The 25,206-nt window shown below is 42.0% G+C and overlaps 1 protein-coding gene across 4 annotated transcripts in view; it reads left to right on the forward strand.

Annotated features, from left to right (window-relative positions):
- The first annotated feature begins 3,128 nt into the window (after nucleotides 1-3,128).
- Nucleotides 3,129-25,206, forward strand: part of LYPD6B (LY6/PLAUR domain containing 6B) — a 178,496-nt gene continuing 156,418 nt past the window's right edge. For 2 of the 4 annotated variants that reach the window (XM_086718549.1, XM_086718550.1), the window contains exon 1: nucleotides 3,131-3,274. The gene's annotated coding sequence lies outside the window, so the exon portion shown is untranslated. Of the gene's footprint in view, nucleotides 3,275-25,206 lie in introns of all 4 variants that reach the window. The other 2 variants (XM_086718551.1, XM_086718547.1) reach the window with 2 other exon arrangements.

Consider the following 25,206-nt stretch of genomic DNA (forward strand, 5'->3'; position numbering starts at 1 on the left):
GTGTGTAGACACAGAATACCGAATTCAGTTCCAGGGTCTGTGGACCTTGGTTAACAATTCATAGCCTGCAGTTAGCTCTCAGAAGAGAATCTAAGCCTGTAGCCATGTGCCTGGCATAAAGTGGCAACTCACTGAATTTTATGCATGCCTCCCAGCCCCTATGATACACTAGTATTATCTTCATTTTATAGATGAGTAAACTGGGGCATAGAGAGATTAACATACCTTATTAAGAGGCAGCTGGATTTGTACCCAAACATTCTGATTCCAAAGCCAGTGAACTTAAATTCTGAGCTAATAAAGTGGTTATCAGGTTTGCCTACCTGAATTCATGGCTCTTTTCGACCCTAATATTGCTGACCTGTTCCCTAAACCTCTCCCATATTAGTTTCAATTAACTGAGCAGCTACTATGTACCAGGAACTATCCTAGGCACTTTCCATGCATATTGAAAAATGTGCTCAGAAAATGATGTACAGTATTAACACACATATACAATCCTGTGTAAAGGTAGGAAAAAAGGTAAATTATATCCCAAGGCTCGGAAAGTTTTTTGGTTATTTGGATAATTTCTCTTCCACTATACAATCAGAAAACTAGAGATAGAAAAAAACCCTGAAGACTTCCTAGTTCAAATGTTATTTTCCTAGGTACCAGCAGAAAATAACACGCATGATCATTTGCAAGGATTAATTCATTCTAGATTCTTAAGTCTATCCATAGTTTTATCCTATTTTCAGCACTTTAATACCATCAAACATCAGTTGGCTCTCTTTGCCCTGCCAGCCTGAGCCATGAGCAGGTGCTTTGTGCTGGCCCTGTGCACTTCATGTGCCTTATTTGACTTAAGCTCACAATCATATCAGACCTGCATATTTCAGATATCCCTTTCTGGCGAAGAACTTCAAGCAGAGATCTTGTCTGATTTCATGCTTACGGGTTTTCCAAGTGGGAGAAATGCACAATTAGGGAACATGCCCAGGGCTACTCAGCAGGCCTGGGGTGGAGCTGAGGGAGCGAAGGGAGAGAGAGAGAGAGAGAGAGAGAGAGAGAGAGAGAGAGAGAATGAATGAACGCCAGGGCAGAACTTGTGCCTTCCTGATGATGATTCCCAGGCCAGTTTGGGTGGCATCACTTCAGGTTGACCCAGCCAAGATCACACACATAGTGGGGGGACCCTAAATCACAGATCACATGCTCCACTGACTGTAACCAATACACCAGAAGGGCCCTGCCCACTTTGTGTGGGTGAGACCTGGAGGGGCTCCTGACCTCAGCCCCACGTGCTGGTACGAGTGGCTATCCCAACGGCAGGACCCTCCACAGCCCCACCCTGGGACATTAGCCTCCTCACCCACCATATAGGGAGTGCAGCTGGAATAGGGCGCACCTAGGTGCGGCATTCTCTGTAACTTTTTACCAGGTCAGCCTTGCCCAGTGTGAAGCAACCAACCAGGCAACACCACATCTTAAACACCCATCTGTGCAGGACTCACCGATGAAGCAGGATTTTGGGGGGGAGGCGGTCCGGGCTCCAAGAATGTTGAGCCTATTGTTGGGGGTGGCAGTGGTGCAGGCCACTTGGCCTTGGCCTCACCTTGGCAGACAGGCTCTAATTATGGCCTTTGAGGTTTAATAGTCATAGAAGTGTACTGAAATCGTTCTAAGTAGGAATGTTCTCCACGAACCTTTAAAGTTGTACAATGTTTCCTATAGTGGGCTTAGAATGGATTTCTTTAATGAGTCTGCAAATTAACGTATGAATAGCAGCATCACACAGCATTGTGTGTGTTTGTGTGTGTGCACGTGTGTCTTAAGGTCATTCATTTGCTCAATGGAAAAAATACACCAGACTCTTTGTGTCCTATTTGACACATATTTTTTCATGGATTTTATTTTATCTAATTTTTTTATGTAACCTCTACACCCAACTTGGGGTTCAAACATGAGATTAAGAGTTGCATGCTCTACCCACTGAGCCAGCAGATCCCCCCCCCCCCCGCCCTTTTTTTAAAATGTCAGGGCTTCAGTGAGTGTAAGTGGCTCAGGTCATGAGCTCTAAGAGGCCTGGAAAGAGCACGGATTAGAGATTTCAGCAGAGGACCAACCCCAAGTCCCATTTCTGTAGAAGCTCTATCCCCAGTCAAGGCTTCCTGGCTACAGGACTCACCAGCACCCCGAATGCCCCACGCTTGGCTCAGCTACTAGCTGTGGGATCCGGGGTCAGTCACACAAACTCTGGGCTGTTTCCACAAGTGCAAGGCTGGCAGGAGAGCATCGTATTTCTGAGTACCGCTGCCTATGACATCTTCGGAAGTTAAAGATTTGCTTAACAGTTTATGAAGATGTCCAGGGGGTATAGACTTCCCACAAGCCTGACAGGCAACAGGAGGGTGGTAAGCAGTACAGACAGGATGGGTGGCTTGGAAGCCTAGCCTCTTGACTCTGGGTTCTTGCTGGTAAAGCAGGAGAGATGCTGGAACAATTCTGGCTTGGAGAGACCATCAGAAGGCTGGACTCAGAAGACTGGGCCACACCTCATTTGTGCACCAGAAATTAAGTGAGCACACGCATCGTTCAAGGCTCTGGTTATTTAACAGTGTACAGAGGAGGTTCCTCCCCTTTTGGGGCTTACAGTCTAGAGGTGGGGGGGGGGGGGCACCACGATCTGAAATGATCTTATTTATAGCTTAATGCTCTTTTACAAAAGGTTTTGGGGCTCATCTGAACCCACGTGGGTGAGGCGGGGATGGCTTAAATGAGGGATGGTCAGAAAAAGCTAGAGTTCTTCCAGTTCTGAACTCATTGTGCCCTTGGCCCAATCATTTTCACCCCATAGGTCTCAGTTCTGGGTTCTCGATTTATGCATCCTACAAAGAAAGGGGTTGGCTTCCATTCTTGGCGCTGGCTTGGTCGGTCGGTCGGTCTGTCGGTCGGTCGGGTCACGCTCTGTGGCCCATCTCCCGCGCGGGCCAGGATGGGACCAGGCCGTGCCTTGGCTCCCTGCCGCCTCCCAGGCACTGACCGACCCCATCAAAAGATCCCTGAGGTTCCCAAAGGAGCCGGGGCTCCTGGCGGCTCGCTCGCGGGCGGGGCCCACCTGTCCGGGCCGGGTCCCCTCGCGGGCGCCCCAGGTGGCTCGGGCGGGGAGGAGCCGCGCCCCGCCCCGCCCCGCGCGGCCGCAGCCAACGCGGGCCCCCGGCGGGCGCGCTCGGAGCCGGGGCCGGGAGCCGGGCTGGTGCGCGGAGAGGCCCGGCGGGCGCGGGCCGCGCAGGTGAGCGGGGCGGGCGCGGCCAGCTGGGGGCGGTGGTCGGCTGGGGGCGGCGGGGCAGGTGAGCCGGGCGGCGCGGCTGCGGCGGGTTGTGCAGGGCCCGCGGAGCAGTGGAGGGCGGGGGTCCCGAAGTCGCCGGGAGGCGAACAGCTGGGAACATCTGGACTGGACGGGGGGCAGGGGCAGGGGGGCCCGGGAGGGTCTCCTGAGTGGCCAGGGCGCCGCCGAGCACCGCTTGCGTGGCGCTGGTGGGGAGAGGAGAGGCTGCGCGACGGGGCTGCCGTTGAGAGCGCGGGGCTGGGGCGGGGGTTCGCGCCGCGGAGGAGCCGAGAGAACTCCCGCCTCTCCCTCTGCGGCGCCGCTGCTGTCTGCCCGACTCCTTACTTTTGCTGGTGCTGGTGAATAAGCGACACATGCACAGGGGTTAGTTCTCTACCCGGGGCTTCCGAATGGCTGAGTGTGCGCGGCAGCTCTGACTCGGGGGCCTGAGGTTGGGAGGCTGCAGGGCTTTGTGCCTGGGGGCGTTGTGCCTGGGGGTTAACGGGTGGATGGGCGGCCCGGCCAGCCGAGGGAGAGGGGGAAAGGACTAGAGTGCTGTTTAAATTCCGGTTGCTAGCTGTGTGGCCTTGAGCAACTTACTTAACTTGGCTGATTGAGGCTCCGTTTCCTCAAAGGCAAAACGGGTATTATAATCATTAAAATAGCCTTAAGTTATGTGATATTCATCAAGTCCATGGCACAAAGCTTGCTGGAAGTTCTCTCCGTTTTTTCCCCCCTATGTGATAATGTAACACTTTATGCCTCCCAGAGGTCGCCACACATTTCTGAGCAGAAGGGAGATCCAGGAGGCTCAGATTACCCTTTTTTAGGGGGAACCCCTGATGGTGGTGGTGGTGTGTGTGTTTTGGGGGTCCCTTTTTTTTCCCACTCTTGATTTGTTCATTGCTAGGCCGCCTCCCTGCAGTCTTCCTGATACCATCCTAGAGGCAGGAGAGGTGCCAGGACACAGGCACTTAATATTGCCTGATGCAGTACAGAAATTGATTGGGTTACATGAATGAAATAGGCTGAGGGCTCTAGCTTCAGGCATAGCTATATCCAGGGGCTCAGATAAGGCTGCAGGACTCATTCTCTCTCATACATATCTTGGCTCTTTTCACCCTCTGTGTTGACAGGTTTTTGGTATGGCGTGACAAATAGCACTGGCACCTGCAGATTTATCTGCTTCTTCAGAGAGAGGGGGTGGGTGAGGTGGGGGTGGAGAGAGTCTTTCTCTTCTTGCAGCTCCTTTATCCTTATAGCAAATCTTACTGGTAAACTAGACCAAAGCCAGGCCAAGCCATCTCGGTGGATAGGGAGTGGGTTTCTATGATAGGGGTGGATATTTCACCCTGGTGCCACCAGTGCCTGGGGCATTAGTTCAGCTCCAATTCAGCTGTTGGAGATTGAGGAGGGGCAGTTCCCAGTGGGCAGATGAAAATAGGACATGTCCATTGATTGGACTGTCTCTGCCTTTGCTCACGACCACCTGAACGAAGTCCATAGTAGAGTGTAGACAGCCTGGGTGCCGTATTCAGTCTGTCAGTCATTGTCTTCATCTAAGGCATGGAAGGCATCCTGTGTGTTCGTCTTTTCATTCATTGTTTTGCTGTTCATTCATTCAACAGACCCAAAATGGAGTCGCTCGTGCTAAGCCCAAACTGAGACTTAATTACAATATCCCAGGGCCTCTGCCAAGGGTGAAAATGCTTGCTCTTGAGAAGCTCACAGAAAGCAGATGCAGAGATGACGGTGCCTGGAATTGTTTAACTGGGGATGTTGTGAAGACTTCCCGAGGAAACTGTAGTTGAGCTCTAAATGGGAGATGGCAGGGCTACTCTAGGAGAAAAAGCCTGAGGGGCTTCCCAGGCCACGTGGTGGGATGTCAGTGCTTGCTGTTGTAAATAACACCGGTAGGTGAGTTACTTAACTGCGTCACTTAAGAAGTACGGAGGTAGGAAGTTCAAGCGGTCACGGCTCCAGGCTGGATTCTCTCGGTTTTCCCTGCTCTGCCACAGGTTGACTGCAGCTGCGTCACGGCTTCAGGTGATAACATCCCAAGCAGAAAGGGAGGGCTTGCTTCTCAGTGTTTCTGTAGATAACAAAGGATGAAATTTCCCAGAAGCTCACTATGGCATTAGGCAGAAGGGTCACATGCCCACCCTGAATCGGTCACTGATAAAGGAGAAGAAAGCGGGCTGTGATTGTGTTGTCCAAGCCATCTTCTGCAGCTGAGAGAGGGGCTCGGCTTCCCTGAGCACATTGATGCCCCTGTCTGAACAAAGCTGGAGCTCAGTTGGCCAAGAAGGAAGCGAGACTGCCTACCAGGCTGCTCGTCAGGCCGTCAGTCAGTGGTTTCTCCCACAGGCGGTGGTTTCTCCCACAGTGGTTTCTCCCACATCTCCCACAGATGAAGAAAGGCCTGGCCTGTCCGGGCAGTCAGGAGAAGTTCAGTACAATACAAGTACAGGGCGTGGCTGAGGGGAGAGAGGAGCTGAGGCTGGAGACAGGCAGACGCAGGAGTACCCCATGTTAGAGACCACGCTGGCTGTCACTAAGAAGTGTAAATCTTGGTCCCATTTCTCCAAGAACTTACACTTAGAACCTGGAGAAGTTTTTCTGAGTTTTTCATAGTCTTGTTAGAACGGCAACAGTGGCTTACTTCGTGGTGATGATTCTGTAGGGGTGGCTTAGGGTAGGGGGTTTGGGGCTGCATGTACGGTTTGAAAAAGCCTCATAGCTGTCCTTCTCTGCCTTCCACTCCCCACTAACTCCCCTTCACCCTCTCCCATATCCCCTGCTAAGAACACTTGCTTGCTCTAAATCATGGCTTCGTTTCAGTATCGTTAGCTGTCTTCAAACTAACAGGCTGGGACTTGGTGCACATGTAGTTAGTGGTAGATCTCCGATGAGAAAACAGTTCTCCTGACAGTAAATCCAGTGGATGAATACTCAACAGTTCTTTTAGTAGGAAACCACTCTATTGCCTATTGCTTTTAAAGCCTTTAGGCTGTTTTCATTTGAAGTATGAAGTGAGTGCTGCTTTTTGTTTCCCTTTGCTATGGTGGACACTGGTGGGCATTTGGAGTTACAGTGGGCAACCAGGGATGCATCCTCGGTATCTCGTTAGCACAGAAATTGGCAAAAAGACTCGGTCACTAATCTGGAAGAAAGGAGGGAGTGGAGGGCAGCATATTTTGTTGTTTCCACCGGCAGTGCTGCTATGGGATGGCCAGGATCCTTGGGAAAACGTGAAGGGACGGGGTAGGGAGAGATGCCTCGGGAAGTTGTTGATTCACAGCTGTTTATTGAGCATCGACTTGTGCCGGACCCTGTTGTGGGTGCCGAGGATAAAAGAGTACAGGAGAAAGACAAAGTCTCTCTTCTCATGGAACTTACAATCTGCTAGAAGGAGACCTATTTATTTATGTTTTATCTCATATTTCAGGCGTTGAGAAGTACTATAAGAGAAATAAAATAAGTTTGCCAGAGGGGTGGGTGGTGGAAGGATGGGCGGAATGAGCGAAGGGGAGTGGGAGATACTGGCTTCCAGTGATGGAACCAATGTCATGGGGATGAAATGTACAAATAAGGGACATAGTCAATGATATTGTAATAGTGGCATATGGTGACAGCAACTGTGCTTGTGGTGAGCTTAGTGGTGATGTGCAGACTTATTGAATCACTGTGTTGTACACCAGAAACTAATGTCACATTGTGTGTCAAATATACTAAAAAAAAAAAAAAAAAGACTCTAAAAAAATAAAATAGGGTAAGAAAAGAGTGCAATAGTTGGAAACAAGCTGGGCATAGTGCTGGAAATCTTCAAGGTTTATTCTCTCTCTGGTTTCCAACAGAGAAGTATGGCCTGAGCAGGTATGATATTGGGGTGGGGATGGGGGTGGGGTGGGGGATGGGGAAAGACATTCACTTGGAAGAGGGTTACATATTGAATAACTTGATCTTAAAAGATTTCTTTCATGCAGAATCTCTTTGTTTCTTTGTTGTACCTCGCATTGTTCCCAAACGTGATTTACGGTGACTTACAAAATATGGTACCAGGTGACAAGAAATAAGTGTAGAAATATGAGCAAAGGGGAAATAAGTCTTTTCTTTCATCATTGGATTCCAAAATTGTTTAGCTTTGGTATCAAGGAGAAGGAGGAAGTACGTGATTAAAAATGTGATTCATGCTCAGGGGTCATTATTTAAAAGGTGAGAAAGTACATTTTTATGCCTCAGAAAGTTATAACTCATTTGGGGTGTGTTTAAAGAGCCAATTTTATTTGATGGGAAAATTAGTCTCTTTACTAAGGACTTATGTAAAATTTATCTCCCGAGTTGAATGAAAACTAATAGTTTCTTTTTTTTTAGGTCAATATACAGTACATCAAAGGTTAACAGAGATCAAAAGCCTAATTCTGGGTCAAATTATATGGTACAAAAAAAAGTTGGTGAGAAGTTATGTTTGGGCCCATAATGGACTGGAAAAAAATATACACATTCAAATAAAAGTTTCTAGCTTTTAAATGTTATGCAGTGGTAATTTTGAGTGCCTATTGGATTGTTTGTTTTCTTATTGTTGAGTTTTGAGAGTTCTTTACATAATCTAGATATAAGTTCTTTGTCAGAAGTGTGGTTTGCAAATGATTTCTCCCAGGCTGTGCCTTATACGTTTATTCCCTTAACAATGTCTTTCTCAGGATAGAAGTTTTTAACTTTGATAAACCATTTTATCAATTTTTGATAGAAGACTTTTGTTGTAATATCTAAGAATTCTTTGCCTAACCAATTATTTTGAAAATTTTTTTATGTTTTCTTCTAGAACTTTCATAATTTTATGTTTTACACCAATGTGATCCATTGGGTTAATTTTTGTATAAGTTGTAAAGTGTGAGTCAAGGAATTTTTCTTCTTCTTCTTCTTCTTCTTCTTCTTCTTCTTCTTCTTCTTCAATTTGTCATGTGAAAGTCCAGTTGTTCTAGCATTATTTGTTGAAGGGACTATGCTTCCCTATTGAATTGTCTTGGCATTTTTGTCTAATATCAATTGGTCGTAAATATAAGTCTTTATTTCTGGACTCTCGATTCTATTCTGTTGATTTATATGCCTATATTGTGCCAACACTCCCTCTCTCTTGATTATTGTGACTTTATAATAAGTTATGAAAGCAGATAGTATAAGTCTTCCAACTTTATTTTTATCCAGAATTTTTTGTGGCTCTTTTAGTCCTTTCCATGTAAATTGTAGAATCAGCTTGTCAATATCTGTAAAAAATCGTGCTGGGACTTAGAATGGGGAATTGATCCTATACATCTTTGTGAACGTATAGTTTAATTTAGGAATAATTGACGTCTTTACAATATTGAGTTTTTCAGTCCGTGAAGATGATATGTCTTATCTCTTTTTTTATTTATCCTTTCTGATTTTTCTATTACATTCTGTAGTTTTTAGGATATAGATATTGCATGTGTTTTGTTAGATTTATACTTAAGTATCTCATTTTTGGGGTTGCTATTATTGCTAGAATATAGAAATGCAATTTTTTTAAATATTGACATATTCTGTTACCTTACTAACAGTAAGTAAAGTTACTTATTCTAGAGGGTTTATTTGTAGATGCTTTGGGATTTTCTACATAGTCAGTCTTGTCATCTGTGAATAAAAATCTTTACAGTCTGGATGCCTTTTAGTTATTTATTATTTGCCTTGTTGCACTAATTATGAATTCTAGTACACTGTTGGATAAGAGTGGTGAGAGAGAACATTCTTGCCTTGTTTCTTGTCATGGGGGAGAAATCATCAATTTTTCACTATTAAGTATGATGTTAACTGAGGATAGATGCCTATAATGTTAAGGAATTTCCCTTGTATTCTAAGTTACTGAGAGTTATTATTATGGATGGATTTTGAATTTTATTGAATGCCTTTTCATCGATTGACAAGATCATGTGATTTTTTTGTCTTCATATTTAATACAGCAAATTCTATTGATTGATTTTCACATGTTGAGCCAGGCTTGTATTCCTGGGATAACTTGACTAGGTTGTGATGTATTTTTGCAAGAGACTATGCAAGATTGGTATTATTTCTTCCATCATCATTTGGTAGAATTCATTAATGAAACCATCTGGGCCTAGAGTTTTCTTTGATAGAAGGTTTTTACTACAACTTTCATTTCTTTAATAGGTATAGGACACTTTACCTATTTCTTGATGAGTTTGGGTAGTTTATATCTTTCAAGAAATTGTTCTACTTCGCCTGGGTTGTCAAATTTATGGAGATAGAATTGTTTGTGGTATTGTCATATTATCCACTTAATGTCCATGGAATCTTTAGTGATTTTCTCCTCTCATACCTCATACTGGTAATTTGTTTCTTCAGTCTTTTTCTTATTCTGTATAGAAGTTTATCAATTTTATTGATCTTTTCAAAGACCCAGATTTTGGTTTCATTAATTTTGTCTGTTTTTCTGCTTTCATTTTTATTGCTTTTTGTTCTCTTCTTTTTTACATCATTCTCTTTGCTTTGGGTTTAATTTACTTTTGTGTTTTCTTAAGGGATAGCTTTTATTACTGGTCTGAGAGTTTTCTTCTGTTTTAATATAAGCATTTAGTGCTATACATTTTCCTTTCACCACTGCTTTAGATGCATTCCACAATTTTATTATGTTTACTTTCATTTTCATTTATTTAAAATTAAAATATTTAAAAATATTCCCTGAGAATTCTTCTTGGCCCATGTGTTATTTGAAACTATGTCACGTGATTTTTTTAAGTGTTTGGGAATTCTCCAGAAGTTTTTCTGTTATTGCCTTCTAGTTTATTCCTTTATTGTTTCACAATATAATTTGCATAATTTCTGTTCTTTTAAATTTGTTCACATTTATTTTATGTTCCAGAATATGCTCTCTCTTGGTGAATACTCAGTGTGTACTGGAAAAGGATGTGTATTTGGCTATTGTTGGGTAGAATATTCTGGAAATATTAGGTCTTCTGTGTCCTTACTGATTTTCTTTTCACTTGTTTTCTCAATAACAGAGAGGCATGTTGGAGTCTTCAGCTACAATTGTTGATTTTTCCATTTCTTCTTTTCGTTCTATCACTTTTTCCTTCATGTATTTTGATCATCTGTTCTTAAGAGCATACATATTTAGGATTGTTATGTCCTCTTGGGGAATTGATCCTTTTACTATTATATAATATTTCTCTTTATCCTTGTTAGTATTCCTTGTTCTGGGTTCTACTACTTTGGATGTTAATAATATAGCTACTCCAGCTTTCTTTTTGCTAATGTTTGCATCCTGTATCTTTTATTTTTTTACTTTTAATTTGCCTATGTCTGTATATTTAAAGCAGGTTTCTTGTAGACCTCAGATAGTTGGGTCTTACTTTTTTGACCAATTTGACAATATCTGTCTTTTAACTGGTGTGCTAAACCATTCACATTTACTATGCAATTAAACTTAATTAAGATCATCCATTTTTCTGCTGTTCTTTTTTTCTTTCTTTTTCCTATTTCTTTTGTAATGCTTATTTATTTTTGAGAGAGAGAGAGAGAGAGAGAGAGAGAGAGAAAGAAAGAGAGCCAAAGTTGGATGCTTAACCAACTGAGCCACCCAGGTGCCCTTTCTTTTTCCTATTGGGTCCTTTTTATGATTTCCTTTTATCTCCACTGTGGACTTCTTATTTATGTTTCTTTAACATTTTTAAGTGATTATGCTAAAATGTGTGTGTCTATATAAATAAATACATATATATCTGTAATTCATCAGAATCTGCTTTCAAATTATAGTAAACTGTTTCCCATGCAGTGTAAGGACCTTAACAACAGTATATTTCTAATCCTTCTCTTCTATCCTTCGTGCTTATGGTTATCATCATTTTTCTTTTACATGTGCTGTAAATAAAACATTGCTATTATTTTTGCTTTAGACCAGGAGTTAGCAAACTTTTTGTCCAAAGGACCAGAAAGTAAATATTTTTGGCTTTGAGGCCACATTTGTTCTCTGCTGCATATTTTCTTTTTTTCTTCAACAACCCTTAAAAAATACAAAAATTATTCTTAGTTCATAGGTGATACTAAAAGAGACTATGGGCTGTATTTGGCTTATAAACCATAGTTTGCTGACTCCTGCTTTAAACATTCAGTTATCTTTTGTAGCAATTACAAATAAGAAAAAGATGAATTGTTTTTGACTTTCATTTATTCCATTTCCAGCACCCTTCAGGTCTTAGTGTAGATCCAAATTTCTGACATTATATTCCTTCTGTGTGAAAAACTTCATTTAGCATTTCTTGTAGTGTAGGTGTCCTGGCCATGAATTCTCTGTTTTTGTTTGTCTATGACCATCCTTATTTCTCCTTTATTTTTTCAAAGATATTTTCACTGGTATAGTATTTTGGGTTGACAGTTTATTTTTTCTTTTAGCACCTTAAAGATATTGCTTCATTGTCTTTTTACTTGCATGCCTTCTGACAAGATGTCTTCTGTAATCCTTATATTTGTTTTTATATTTAATGTTTCATTTGTTTCCCACTGCATTGAAGATTTTTTTTCCCTTGGTTTTCAGCTGTTTTAATATGCTATACCTCTCTGTGTGTGTATGTGTGTGTATGTGTGTGGCATGTGTGCACATTCTTGGGATTCATCCTGCTTGGTGTTCTTGAGCTTCTTGGATCTGTGGTTTGGTATCTGTCATTGATTTTAGAAAATTCTCAACAAGTATTTCTTCAAATATTTTTTCTGCTCCATTCCCTTTTCTCACTTCTAAAATTTGATTACATCTAGGTTAGAAGTTTTGATTTGTTCCACAGCTACTGAACACTTTTGTCTTGTTTGTTTCATTCTTTTTGTTTCTTCTTGTTTTAGTTTGGGTAGTTCTGTTGGCCTATTTTCAAATTCACTGATTCTTTCCTTGGCTGTGTCAAATCTGCAGAAGCATGTTGAATGCAGTCTTCATTTCTGTTACTGTGCTTGCCTTTCAAGTTATTTCATTTAATTCTCTTTTACAGTTCCTGTCTTCCTGTTAAAATTATACATTTGATCTTTCATGTTGTCCGCCTTTACAATTAATTAAAGCTATTTAAAATTTAGTGTCTGATAGCTTCAACATTTGTGCTATCTCTGAGTCTGGTTCGGTTAGTTGCCATATCTCTTGGCAGTGTTGTTTTTCTCTTGCTTTTTGCATGCTCTGTATGTTTTGTTGAGAACTGGACATCTTGTACAGTATGTGAGAGACTGAGATAGTTTTTTTTTAATTTTTATTTTTAGAAAGAGAGAGTGAGTGGGAGAGGGGCGGGGGGGGGGAGAGAGAGAGAGAGAGAGAGAGAGAGAATCCCAAGCAAGCTCTGCACTCAGCGCAGATCCCAATGTGAGGCTCCATCTCATGAACCATGAAATCACGACCTGAGCCAAAATCAAGAGTCAGAGACTCAACCACCTGAGCCTCCCAGATGCCTCCCAGTTTTTATGTGTGGAAATAGGAGTGCCTTTCTATTATTTCTGCTAGATCTTTAGTGTGGGGTGTTGATCGCTATAGTCAGGAGTTGAACTGGATTTGAGGTTTGTTGTTGGTATGGTTATTCTCAGTGCACCACACACTTTAAATTCCTCCTGTGATAGTTTGCTTTTAGAGTTGGGGCTGGTTTGTCAGCGTCAGCCTTTGCACTGTGCCTCGGAGTGGTCTGTCTCCGTGCTCTTTCAACTTTTCTAAAAGTACTTTGTTGTTATTTGTTACTGGATGTGTGTTAGCCAGTGTCCACGTACATCTGTCTCAGGGACACAAGTGCTTGCCTTCTTTCTTCCTGTGGATATTTGGTTCTCCTCAGATTTAGGGCTAGTTTGTTTCCCTGTGACCTCAGCTTTCTAGTGGATTCAAGAAGGTTCTGGACTTGCCCTTTATCTGGCTTTTTATTTGTTGTGAGCATCAGAGTGATGCTCTTTTCAGCTCTTTACACCCTGAGCAGGAATTAAAAGCCTTGGTATAATGTTTTCTAGCCCTTTCTTTTTATGATCTTCATGTAAGTCCTGGGGCTGTTTCCCTTCCCTCTGTGCTTTATAAAATGTCATTTATACATTTTATATCTACAAATCAGTGGTTCTCAACTCTTACTTGAAGAACATTAAACAAAATATAAATTTTGGGTGCCAGTGTTTTAATTAATACATGTTGGGACCCAGGTATGGGTATCTTTTAAAAGCTTCCCAGGTAATTCTGATATACATCCAGGCTGAGAACCATGGTCTTAAAACTTTTCCTTTCACAGAGGTATTATTCCAGCATAAACAACCAAATAAAATTCAGGCTATATACATTCACCCTTGTGACTCCATGAAATTATTTTCTCCTAATTGTGTGTTCAGTGATAGTTACTTGCCTGTGATCTAGACTGATAGTCTCATAGAATAGGAAGGGAGCAGAGTTCTTCTTAATGCACTTTCTACTTAAATGAATATTCTCCATGACAATCTATAGCTTTGGTGGCACTGCTTGAAGTCTTCTGGGGGCTGGAAACTCCAGTGTGAGATAGTTTTACTTGTTAGAGGTGTTTTCTTTCTATTGACTAGAAATATATCCATTTACAATCTCCCAAATAGTTTGCCTAATTCACAGCCTTGCAAGCTGTATGAAAAAATATCTGTTTGCACGATCTACTACGTGTTCACATGTGCATGCATACACACACACTCATACTCGTGACGGGTCTTTTATGAAACAACATTTACTCGAAGTCTTGTACCTCTAGATTGATTTCATGACTCTCCAATGGGCTGTTTTTTGCAATGTGGAAAATGCTCATCCAGCCCATCTTTCACTAGACAAGCTTTCATTCCGAAGGCTTCAGGACAGCTCCCCTGGTACCTCAGAGTTTTCCTGTGTGTGGTATGATGCTGGTTCCTTTAGCTGAGTTTCAGCTTCCTTGCTGCTCCAGCCGGTGTCATGCATTAGTTGGGCTGCAATGTCTAGTGTCCTCTGCAAATTGGTGGCTGAGTTAAGAGGCCAGGGCTCTTCAGGAGGGCAGATCAGTTCAGAGTAGAAGAAGGTTCTTTGTCTTTTTCTAGACACCATTTCTAGTCCTGTGGCCCCAATTTAGCGGGAGGTAAATCGAATGGTTCTTGAGGAACATTGTTGATGGCTTTGTAATTGTTTTGTGTCCTCCCACGTTTTCATGTTAATCAGGCATTATCCTAATTAGCTCTATTTGCATCTTGATTTTCTGAGAGACTATGAACTCCTTTGAGGTCAAGAAGAATATTTCATTCTTTTTGTCCATAGTGATCAGCCCAATAAAATTAATTTGTTGAAATAACCTCAGAAAATGATATTCCCAGTCAAGAAACTTTGGCCTTTTAGCATTATTGCCTTGCTAACGGTTGTGCTATCAGCCTTACCTCCTTACCGACATACAGCTTGATAGCCGTGTATTTCCTTTGGGAAATAGATAAATTGGGTAATTCTTAATTTAATTTTTTTAAGACAGAGAGAGAGAGAGAGAGAGAGAGAGAGAGTGCATCAAGGGAGGGGCAGAGGGAGAGGGAGAGGGAGAGGGAGAGAATCCCAAGCAGGCTTCACGCTCAGTGTGGACCCTGATGCAGGGCTCAGATCTCACGACCATGAGATCAGGACCTAAGCCAAGATCAAGAGTCGGATGCTTAACTGACTGAGGCACCCAGGTGCCCCTAGATAAACTGGGTAATTTAGATGAACTTGTCACCTTAGTAGTCATGCATAAGACACTGTGGCAGGTGCTCAGTGAGATGCATAGTATTTTACAGCTTATAGCTTGACTGGGGACACAGGACATGCAAGGTGGGTGTCATGAGTACTGTAGTGGTTATGTGCCCCTAGAGGTCACAGAGGAAAGAAAGGTCACACAGGTGGTCAGGAAAGACTTGATTTGGGCCTTGAAGGTAAGTAAGCATCCAACACATGGAATGGAAGGTGTTTTGGGGAGGGAGGATTTGGAGAGAGGAGTAAGCTATTTTAGTAGTCTCCCAAGCTCTACAAAATCTCTGCTGTCTCTGGGAGTGACTTGGATCCATAGGATCTGAGAGAAACTGTAGGTAAAATATGGAAGAAAATCTAATTTAAATGGTTTCTATAGCAAGGACAGACACCCACGGAAGGTGATATGCAGAGTGCCCCTCATCCCTGCCCCCCAGGTCTGAGCCTTCAGGGACTCTGACTCTGACGAATGTAGTTTATGTGTCTGTATCACTGGGACTACTTCTCGTCATCACGAGGTTCAGCTTTCCAGAGGTCATTTCAGGGATGGTAGCCTTAGCAGTGCCTCTTTGTGACTTCCATCAAGTTTTGGAGCCACCATCCATAGCCACTGACCTAAATTTTTTTCTACTTTCCCTTCTCTGAGGCCTTTTGAACAGATGTTATATGTAAGTGATGAATCACTAAATTCTACTCCTGAAATTATTATTATTGCACTGTATGTTAACTAACTTGGATTTAAATAAACTTAAAAATTAAAAAAAAAAAAGAAATGTACATTCTCAAAGTATGCCACATCTACCATTCTTTTTTTTTTTTTTTTCTTTTTTTGAGAGTGAGAGAGGGCGCAAGTGAGTGAGGGACAGTGAGAGACTCCCCTGCAGCCTCCACAATGTCAGTGCAGAGCCCAAAGCGCGGCTCGACTGCGCCCGAAGTAGGGCTGAAACTCATGAACCGCGAGATCATGACTTGAGCTGAAACCAAGAGTCGGTTGCTTAATGGGCTCAGCCACCCAGGCGCCCCCATCTACCACTCTTCAAGATCAACTTTGTCTAGGAGACTGTCTTCTGAGTATTCTTGTTGGTAGTGAAACAGTGACACTGTCAAAATAATGCACAATTGGTGTCTTATTGAAAACATTCATTTGGGGACTATTTGCTATGATGGAAATAGGGATGGAAGTACATTAGGAAAAAGGCACTGTGTGTGTTACTTGTCCTTGAGCAAGGGGTGGGGACTACAGTTCTTAAGCAATAACAACAAGAATTAGAACAAAAGGGAGGGTTGTGAGTCACCGCCTGCTGTGCTGTACTGCAGGGTAGGTATTAGCATTACCGAGCAATGATACATCATACATTTCTCTTAGAATCCAGTGCTGGAATGGTAGTTGATCTCCTGGGAAGAACTGGGAAATAAAACAGTAGAGATCTAGATAGTTCTTATATTTCTCTTTTTGCCTCGTCAGCCAGGAAGCCCAGAGCCAAATGCAAAAATACTCAACTGTAGTAATAATTTTATTTCAAGTTCTGAGTATAGAGATTTCCTGCCTTAAGTTATATGATTTTACCTTAAAAATTTTTTTTTTTCTGGGGCGCCTGGGTGGCGCAGTCGGTTAAGCGTCCGACTTCAGCCAGGTCACGATCTCGCGGTCCGTGAGTTCGAGCCCCGCGTCAGGCTCTGGGCTGATGGCTCGGAGCCTGGAGCCTGTTTCCGATTCTGTGTCTCCCTCTCTCTCTGCCCCTCCCCCGTTCATGCTCTGTCTCTGTCTGTCCCATAAATAAATAAAAAAACGTTGAAAAAAAAATAAAAAAAAATTTTTTTTTTCTTATTACCATGATGATACATGTTCATTATGGAAAATGTGGAAAATAATAGATTACCCCATTAATCAGCTGTTTTCCCACCACACAATAATAGTCACTGTTTTTTTTTAAAGTTTATTTATTTGTTTATTTTGAGAGCGAGAGAGAGAGAATGCACAAGTGGAGGAGGGGCAGAGAGAGAGGGAGAGAGAGAGAATCCCAGTGCAGGTTCCACACCACTAGTGCAGAGCCCAACACAGGACTAGAACCCATGAACCATGAGATCATGACCTGAGCCAAAGTTGGACACTTAACCGACTGAGCCACCCAGGTGCTCCAACAGTCACTGTTTTAACCATTCTCATTTCTTCTAAGCATGTATGTATACCTCCTAAGCATGAAATGGTACCTTTCATACTGTATTAAAACTCTTTTTTTTAGCTTACCTTTATAACCATATTCCATGTCATTATATATTCATGTAAAACATTATTTGTGATGGCTGGTATATTGATATTTTCATCATGAGGATGTATCGTACACATTTAGCTTGAACTCAGCTTTTTGCCATTATAAACAACTCTGTCATGTATGTTCTTATAGCTAAATCTCTGAGCACATCCAAAATTATTTCCTTAGAATAGAATTTCTTTTTTTTTAATTTTATTTTGGAGGAGAGGGCAGAGAGAGAGAGAGGGAGAGAGAGAGAGAGAGAGAGAGAGAGAGAGAGAGAAAGAATCCTAAGCAGGCTGCACGCCCAGCGGGGAGCCCAAATCAGGGCTTAATCCCACAACCCTGGGATCATGACCTGAGCTGAAATTGAGTTGGACGCTCAACCGACTGAGCCATCCAGGTGCCTCTAGAATTTCTAGAAGTGACATAATTAAATAATTAAATGAAATAAATAATATTTTAAAGGTCCTAGATATATATTTCTGTGCTGCCAGCAGAAAGCACGAACTAATCTATTGTATCACCTCAAGTTTTGAGAGTGCCTCTTCCCCAAGCCTCCTCCAGTACCAGGATTATTATTTGTGAAAATCTGTATTAGGAAGCAGGATTACTGGCTTTTGGTCAGGTGTGGAGGATTTGGAAGGACCCCGTAAAACAACTATGAATCTGGACAAAATGAACAGCCTGTCACTCTGGTAATCTATCAAAGGCATATAACAATCTGGGAAGCATTTATTCTTGAAAAACTGCTGAACTTCGGGAAAGAACAGTAGGAGTCTACGGCAATCTTGCCTGCCCAGCTCGGTGGGCTCAGAGGTGTGCTCCTCAGTGAGGGAGACTGTGCAGACCAGCCCCTGTGCTGCCCAGATCAAAGGGACTCGCTCAGTTTGCAGTGTGGGGCAAGGTCTGTGCCTTAGGGTATTTCCAATATTCTGATCTTGTAAACTACTTTGCAGATAATCTTTATAGCTAAAGTTGTGGCATTAGTAATTACTGATGGAGGGTACATTCTTAGACTTTGAATTATGGGATCAAATTCTATACCTTTTTTCAAAACTGTCTTTCAAGACATTTTACCAGTGAACACTTTCACCAGCTGTATATGCACATATCTTACCATAATTGTTATTTTTAAATTGAGATAAACATACATCCCATACAATGTACCCTTTTAAAGTATACAGTTCAGGGGCACCTGGGTGGCCCAGTTGGGTAAACATCCAACTTTGACTCAGGTCATGATCTCACGGTTTGTGGGTTCGAGCCCTGTGTCAGGCTCTGTGCTGACAGCTCAGAGCCTGGAGCCTGCTTCAGATTCTGTGTCTCCCTCGCTCTGCCCCTCCCCCACTCATGCTGTGTCTCTGTCTCAAAAATAAGTAAAACATTAAAAATTTTTAAAAAAATAAAGTATATAATTCAGTGGTTTTTAGTATATTCACAAAGTTGTGAATTATCATCAACATTATCTAATTCCAAGATGTTCTCATAACTTAACAAAGAAATCTCATACTCATTAGCAATCATTCCCCGTTGCTTCCTCTCAGCCCCTGGGCAGCCATTTTCATGGATTTGCCTATTTTGGACATTGCATATAATTGGAATCAGTTATGTGATCTTTTGTGTCTAGTTAGACTAGACTAGTTTTACTTAATATGATGTTTTCAAGATTTAAGTTTAATAATGTTTTCAAGGTGATAGCATAAATCAGGTCTTCATTCTTTTTTATGATTGAAAAGTATTCTATAGTATGGATATAATACATTCTGTTTATCTACTCATCTTGATGGAGGTTTGGGTAGTTTCCATTTTTGGACTATTATGAATCATGCTTCTATGAACATTCATGCACAAGTTTTTTGTGTGGACATGTGTTTTGGGGTCTCTTTGGTATACACTTGGGATTGCTGGATCATATGGTAATTCTGTTTAACTTTTTGAGGAACCTCCAAATTGTTTCCACAGATGTTGTACCATTTTACATTCCTGTCAGCGATGTTGTGAGGGTTCCAATACCCTCACATCTTCGCCAACACTGTTTATTGTCTAACTTGATGCTTATGGCCATCTTTGTGAGTATGAAGTAGTATCTCTTTGCAGTTCCAGTTTGCATTTTCCTAATAACCTATGACGTCGAGCATCTTTCGTGTGCTTATTGGCCATTTGTGTATCTTCTTAGGAGAAATATTTACTCAGGTCCTTTGCTGATTTTTTAATCCAGTAGTTTGTCTTTTTACTGTAGAATTGTAAGAATTCTTTATATGTTCTGGTACTAGACCCTTATCAGATATATGATTTGCAAATATCTTGCCTCCTTCTGTACATTATCTTTTCATTCCCTTGATAGTATCCTTTGAAATACAAATGTTTTAATTTTGATAACATCCTATTTATTTTTTTCTTTTTTCACTTGTGCTTTTGGTGTCATATCCAAGAAACCATTGCCTAATCCAAAGTCACAAAGGTTTACACCTATATTTTCTTCTAAGATTTTGTAGTTTTAGCTCTTCTGTTTAGATATTTGAAATATTTTGAGTTAATTTTTGTATATGGTGTGAGTTAGGGATCCAAATTTATCCTCTTGCATATAGCCAGCCAGTTGTTCCAGCACCATTTATTGAAAAAAGTATTATTTCCCCCTTTGATTGTCATAGTTTGTCAAAAATTGGTTGACAATAAATATATATAATTTACTTCTGTTAATCTCAATTCTATTCGGTTGATTTTGTATGTCTGTCCTTATGCCAGTACCACCTAATCTTGATTGTTGTTGCTTTGTAGCAGTTTTGTTACTGGGAAATGTAAATTTTCCAACTTTGTTCTTGTTCAGTATTGTTTTGTCTATTCTGGGTCCCTTATATTTTCATATGAATTTTAGGATTAGTTTGTTAAATTCTGCAAGAAGCCAGCTGGGATTTTGATAGGGATTGCATTGAATCTATAGACAATTGAGGATAATTGCCATTTTAACAATATTAAGTCTTTCGATAATGAACATGGGATATTTTTCTAGTTATTTTGGTCCTCTTTAATTTGTTTCAATAACGTTTGGTAACTTTCAGTGTTGAAGTCTTGTACTTTTGTTAAATTTATTACTGAGCCTTTAAATTTTGTTACTGAGCATTTAAATTTTCTTAAATTTATTACTGACCATATTTTTTTTCTAGTGCCGTGTCAATGAAACTGCCTTAATTTCATTTTTGGATTGTTTGCTAGTAGTGCCTAAAAGTGCAATTGATTCTTAGGTTTTGATCATGTATCCTGAAACCTTGCTGAACTTGGCGATTAGCTCTACTGGTGTTTTAGTGAATTCATTAGGATTTTCTCTATGTGAGATAGTGTTATCTGCAAATAGAGATAATTTTGCTTCTTTCTTTCCAATATAGATGCTTTTTATTTCTTTTTCTTGCCTCATTGCCTTGGCTAGAAGCAAGAATACAATGTTAAATAGAAGTGGTGAGAGCAGACATCCTTGTGTTGTTCCTGTGTTAAGTTCCTGATTAACAAGGTGGTCAGTACTTTTTACGCTACTTTATGACTCTTTTTATAATCTTCAGAATGTGAGTGATGGAACAAGAGCTGCTGCCTGGTTTCTCCTAGGGAAGGAACAAACAAGAATTGCCTTGTTCTCTGCATTTGAAGGCTTGGCATGGTAGCTAATAGGAAAAAGAAAATTTAATTGAGGAATTTATTCATGTGACATTAGATGCCAAGGAGTTTGATTAATGCTTTCTAGGATAGAAGCATTCATTATTTAAAAATAAAACTTAAATTTTCCCTGCTAGTTTTTTTTTTTTTTTTTTCTCCTGCCTTTCCATATGCTTGGCCCACTGTATGCTGCAGGTACTGTTCTGGGATGACAAAGAAGAGTTAAATGCACACTGTGTCTTCAGGATACTCATTGAAAAGTCTTGGAGGGAACAGGAAATAGGAAGTTTAACATTCTGGCAAGCAGTTTCTATCCAGGGTAACCTGTCAGAAGGAAACAGGTAACATGTGGGTTCCTTCTTGGAGTTTTTGGGTCTCAGTTTGTTGATGGAACATTCACTTTTTACTCCACAGAATCAAAGAATTATAGAGCTGGAGGCTTGGAAATCCTTTTATCCAATGCAACGTTGTTTCAATAGGAGGAACCTCTTACCTTATTCAACAGTTGCTGTTGTCTCCCGTCAGCAAGTCTTTTTCTGAAATGTTTGATCTCACACACACATATACACACACCCCCTCACACAGCATTTTCCAGCGGGAGGCAGGCCATGTTTAGCCCACTTCTTGGCTCTGTTTATTGCGTCTGGTGATGGAACATGAGCCGCGGTGCTCATCTTCAGTATGACTCATCTAGGATTCCTGCTTCCTCTTGACTCAGCATTGTCCTTTCCATGGGTGCTTATGACGTGGAACTGACAAGGATGGGGACGTTATCCGACCCCAGATCTGAGTTACTCAGAAAGCTTGCAGGAGGCTGCCTGTTCTATTTTATTGTACTTTGAATTTTCTTTGTAAAGAGCATATTCCATTTTAACCTTGTCAATTCAGGAGATTAAGTAGGATGCATATAAAGTCATACCTGTATGCTCACTGTGAAGTCATCTTTTCAGAAAAGAATGAAAGTGGTTATTAGCAAAAGCAATGAAATAGGCACACACCTTAGCAAAGTTTACAGTTTTTATTTTGTAAGTTAAGTCAGAATTGTATGCTACATGTGTTTCCATTTTTACTTTGCTATTTAAAAAGAAACCTTTTATTCCAGCTTTATTATTTATTATTACAATTAAAATAACATCAGGTTACTTTTTATCATCCCACTGGTAAAATGGAATGCGAACTTTACGGTCTTAGGCTACAAAAGGAAATGAATTGTCCCCCACAAACCTTTCAAGTTTAATTAACTTTTAAACAAATTTGAAGTTCTAGTTTCCTTTTTTCCTTTTTTATTACAAGGCATTTTTTCTTTTGATTACGTGAGGGGGTGAGATAAGGATGCAGAACTGCTTTCTGGTTCACATTGTTTACTGCATATGATACAGCAGACAATTCAATCAGAAGGGAAATAGGAAAATAACTACTCTATTTGTGCCTTGTAAGCGGTTTGTACAGTCCCCTCCAGTCCCTACGATTAAATGTTGGCTTCTCTCCTTGCAGGTGTCTAAAATGAAATTAGAAAGTGAAGCAGGCAGCATTTTAAGACCAAAGACAAATACCGTGTAGGGACAAACCCAGCAAATTGAAGAATGCCGGCATTGCAGGTGGTCATTTGATTCAGGGCTGAGAGAATGCCACGGAAAAGGAGAGGGGATGGGAGCAGGTCCTGAGAAAGTTCTAGGTCGTTGAAAAGCCTCTGACTATTTGTCCATGTTGAGGGTGGCTTGGGGTGGCGAGAGGTGGGGATCGATTGGTGTTTACAGCAGAGCTCTCCCTAATACATATGGTAAACACACCAGTGAAACATACTGTCACTAAGTTACTCATTACCTCAGTCTAAGCCCTAGAATGGCCCTGGGACTTGCTGATGGGAAGGGGGGAGGCTAGGGTGTGGAGGGCCCTTTCTAGAAAAGGGGGTGGCAGTGTGTAGAGGAAAGAGTGTTTGGACTGGCAATCAGGAACCTGAATCCTGTACTTGGTCCTTCTGCCTTCAGACCATCTGACGTTGGATGTGTCACCTTACCTCTCTGAACCATGGTTTCCATACTGCAAGATGCAGGTTTGGACTAAATCTGTGATGTCCAATCCACATTCCCAAGCCTCCACCGAGCCATCTCAGAGGCTGTCCCTGCACCAACAGTCGGGGTTCCTGGCCCCTGCTTCCCAAAGGGAGCAGCCTCAGTTTCCTCCCTTCTGCAAGTTGTTGTGTGAACAAAGTGGTCACCAGAAAATGTTTGAAAACTCCTGGATGGCCTGATCTCAAAGATCTTATGGTTCTTGCATTCCCTTCATCTATAACTTGGACATCCGGTCCTAGTTGCAGGTGGCAGCCATCAAGGAACACCCATTATTCTGGTCTTTCCCACCTTTCCCAGGAGACACAAACAACAGAAACCCCATTCTTCAGTCACAGCAAAGCTGCAGGGTGGAGAGGGGTGTGTGCATATAGGATTTCAGCCTGAGACTTCAGGAGCCCACCATTTCTTCCCTCCTATTGATATAGATTCTCTGTGGCTCCAAGATCAGGGCCTGGGTAATGTAAGTGGCCAGGAGACGTGATTTTTTTTTAACGTTTTATTTTTAAAATTTTTTTGAGAAAGTGCAAGAGGGGAGGAGCTGAGAGAGGGGATCAGAGGATCTGAAACGGGCTCCGTGGTGACAGCAATGAGCCTGATGTGGGGCTTGAACTCACGGACCACGAGGTCATGACCTGAGCTGAAGTTGCACACTCCCCTGATGGAGCCACCCAGGTGCTCCTGGAGACGTGTGATTTTGAGGGCACCTGTTGCCTCCATCTTGTGGCTCTTGTCAGCTCTCCACAGGTGCTATGAGGTTGCCCAGCTCTGAATCTTTACTGGGTGTCCCTGAGGTTAAGGAATAATAACCACCTGTCAGCTGCAAGTTGGGATTCTGAAAGCCGCCCCTCCTGGGAGTCACTCGCTGGTTCGGGTTAAATAAGCCTTTTCTCCCCATGTCAAGTCATTACTTATCTGGGCCCTGTCTTGGGAATCTTTTCCTTTCACTCCTTAGGAATGTGCCTCCCTCTGCCACAAGCTTACCTCCATCTCTTTTGAAACCAGACTGTGTGCACTTCTGTGTTGCCAGGAGTGAAGTAAGGGAGTAAGCCTTCAATTTCCCTTCTGTTTCAAGCAAATACAGTGCCTTTTGTTACTCGTCCCAAGACGCTCTGGTGAACACAGAAGCCTGCGAGGAAAGGTTTGGCAGAGGAAGCCGTCATGAAAGAACTATTTTAATTGAAGAATATATAGCTGGAGACCCAGGGGTGTTGAGCAGTTTAATTAATGTTTATTAGAAACGAGACTTGCTATTTAAAAATGAAACTTTAAACCTCCTGTCTCCATATCCATTTCTCCCTCATGTCACTGCTCCTTTTGCCCCCTTTTTAATTTAGCAAACGTTTATTGAGCTCCCACGATGAGACTAGGCACCTTGTTAAACATTGGGCTGAAAAAGATGAGTAAGACCTAGGCCTTGCCCTTAAGGAGCTCATGGCTAGGCTCAGAAATAGCTAAGCAGATGGTAATAGCACAAAGTGGTCCATGCTCTTTGGAGAAGGTCCTGGAAGCTGGGAGAACACTCAGGATGAGCAGCCAGCCACATGCTCTTAGCTGGGGACAGGAAGTGGTTTCTGCAGGAGGAACCCTAGGGACCTGTATTCTAGAACTAGAGGGGAGGGCATTCTGGGCAGAGGGAGCAGTGGGTCCTATGGGCGAGGGAGCTGGGGAGTTTGGTGAAGTGTAGGGGCTTAGTGTGGTTGGTTGGGGCAGACCTTGAGGGAGGGGTGAGGGGGAGAGAGCAGGAGCCTGGATGGGATAAGCACGGATCAGGCTGTGAATGACCTGGAATATTTTACTAATGTGCTTGTCAATTTGGATTTTACCCCAAGGTATGGGAAGCCACAGCTAAATTTTAGGCAGCTTGGGACAGGAGGTTTGCAAGCCTGTTTAGCGTGGCAGTTATGAGCAAGTGCTCTGGATGCAAGTGAGTGGGGTTGAACCCTGCCTTTACCACCTTCTAGCTGTAGGTAGGCTCCTTAATTGTGTCTCTGTTGACTCACCTTTAAAATAGGGATAAAATTCCTATCTGTCCTATACGGTTCTTGTGAGGAATGAATAACTAAATTTACCTTAAGGTCTCATAAAAATGGGTGTATAGTAAGCACTTATTAAAATTTAGTTGTCATTTTTTGGCGATGGGGGCATACTGTGTTTTCCGTGAGCAGTCACCTTATTATTCATTAAGGCTCCTGCAGT

The sequence above is a fragment of the Puma concolor genome, chromosome C1, assembly GCF_028749965.1.
Source record: "Puma concolor isolate L17-30 chromosome C1, mPumCon1.1.hap2, whole genome shotgun sequence".
Lineage (NCBI taxonomy): Eukaryota > Metazoa > Chordata > Mammalia > Carnivora > Felidae > Puma > Puma concolor.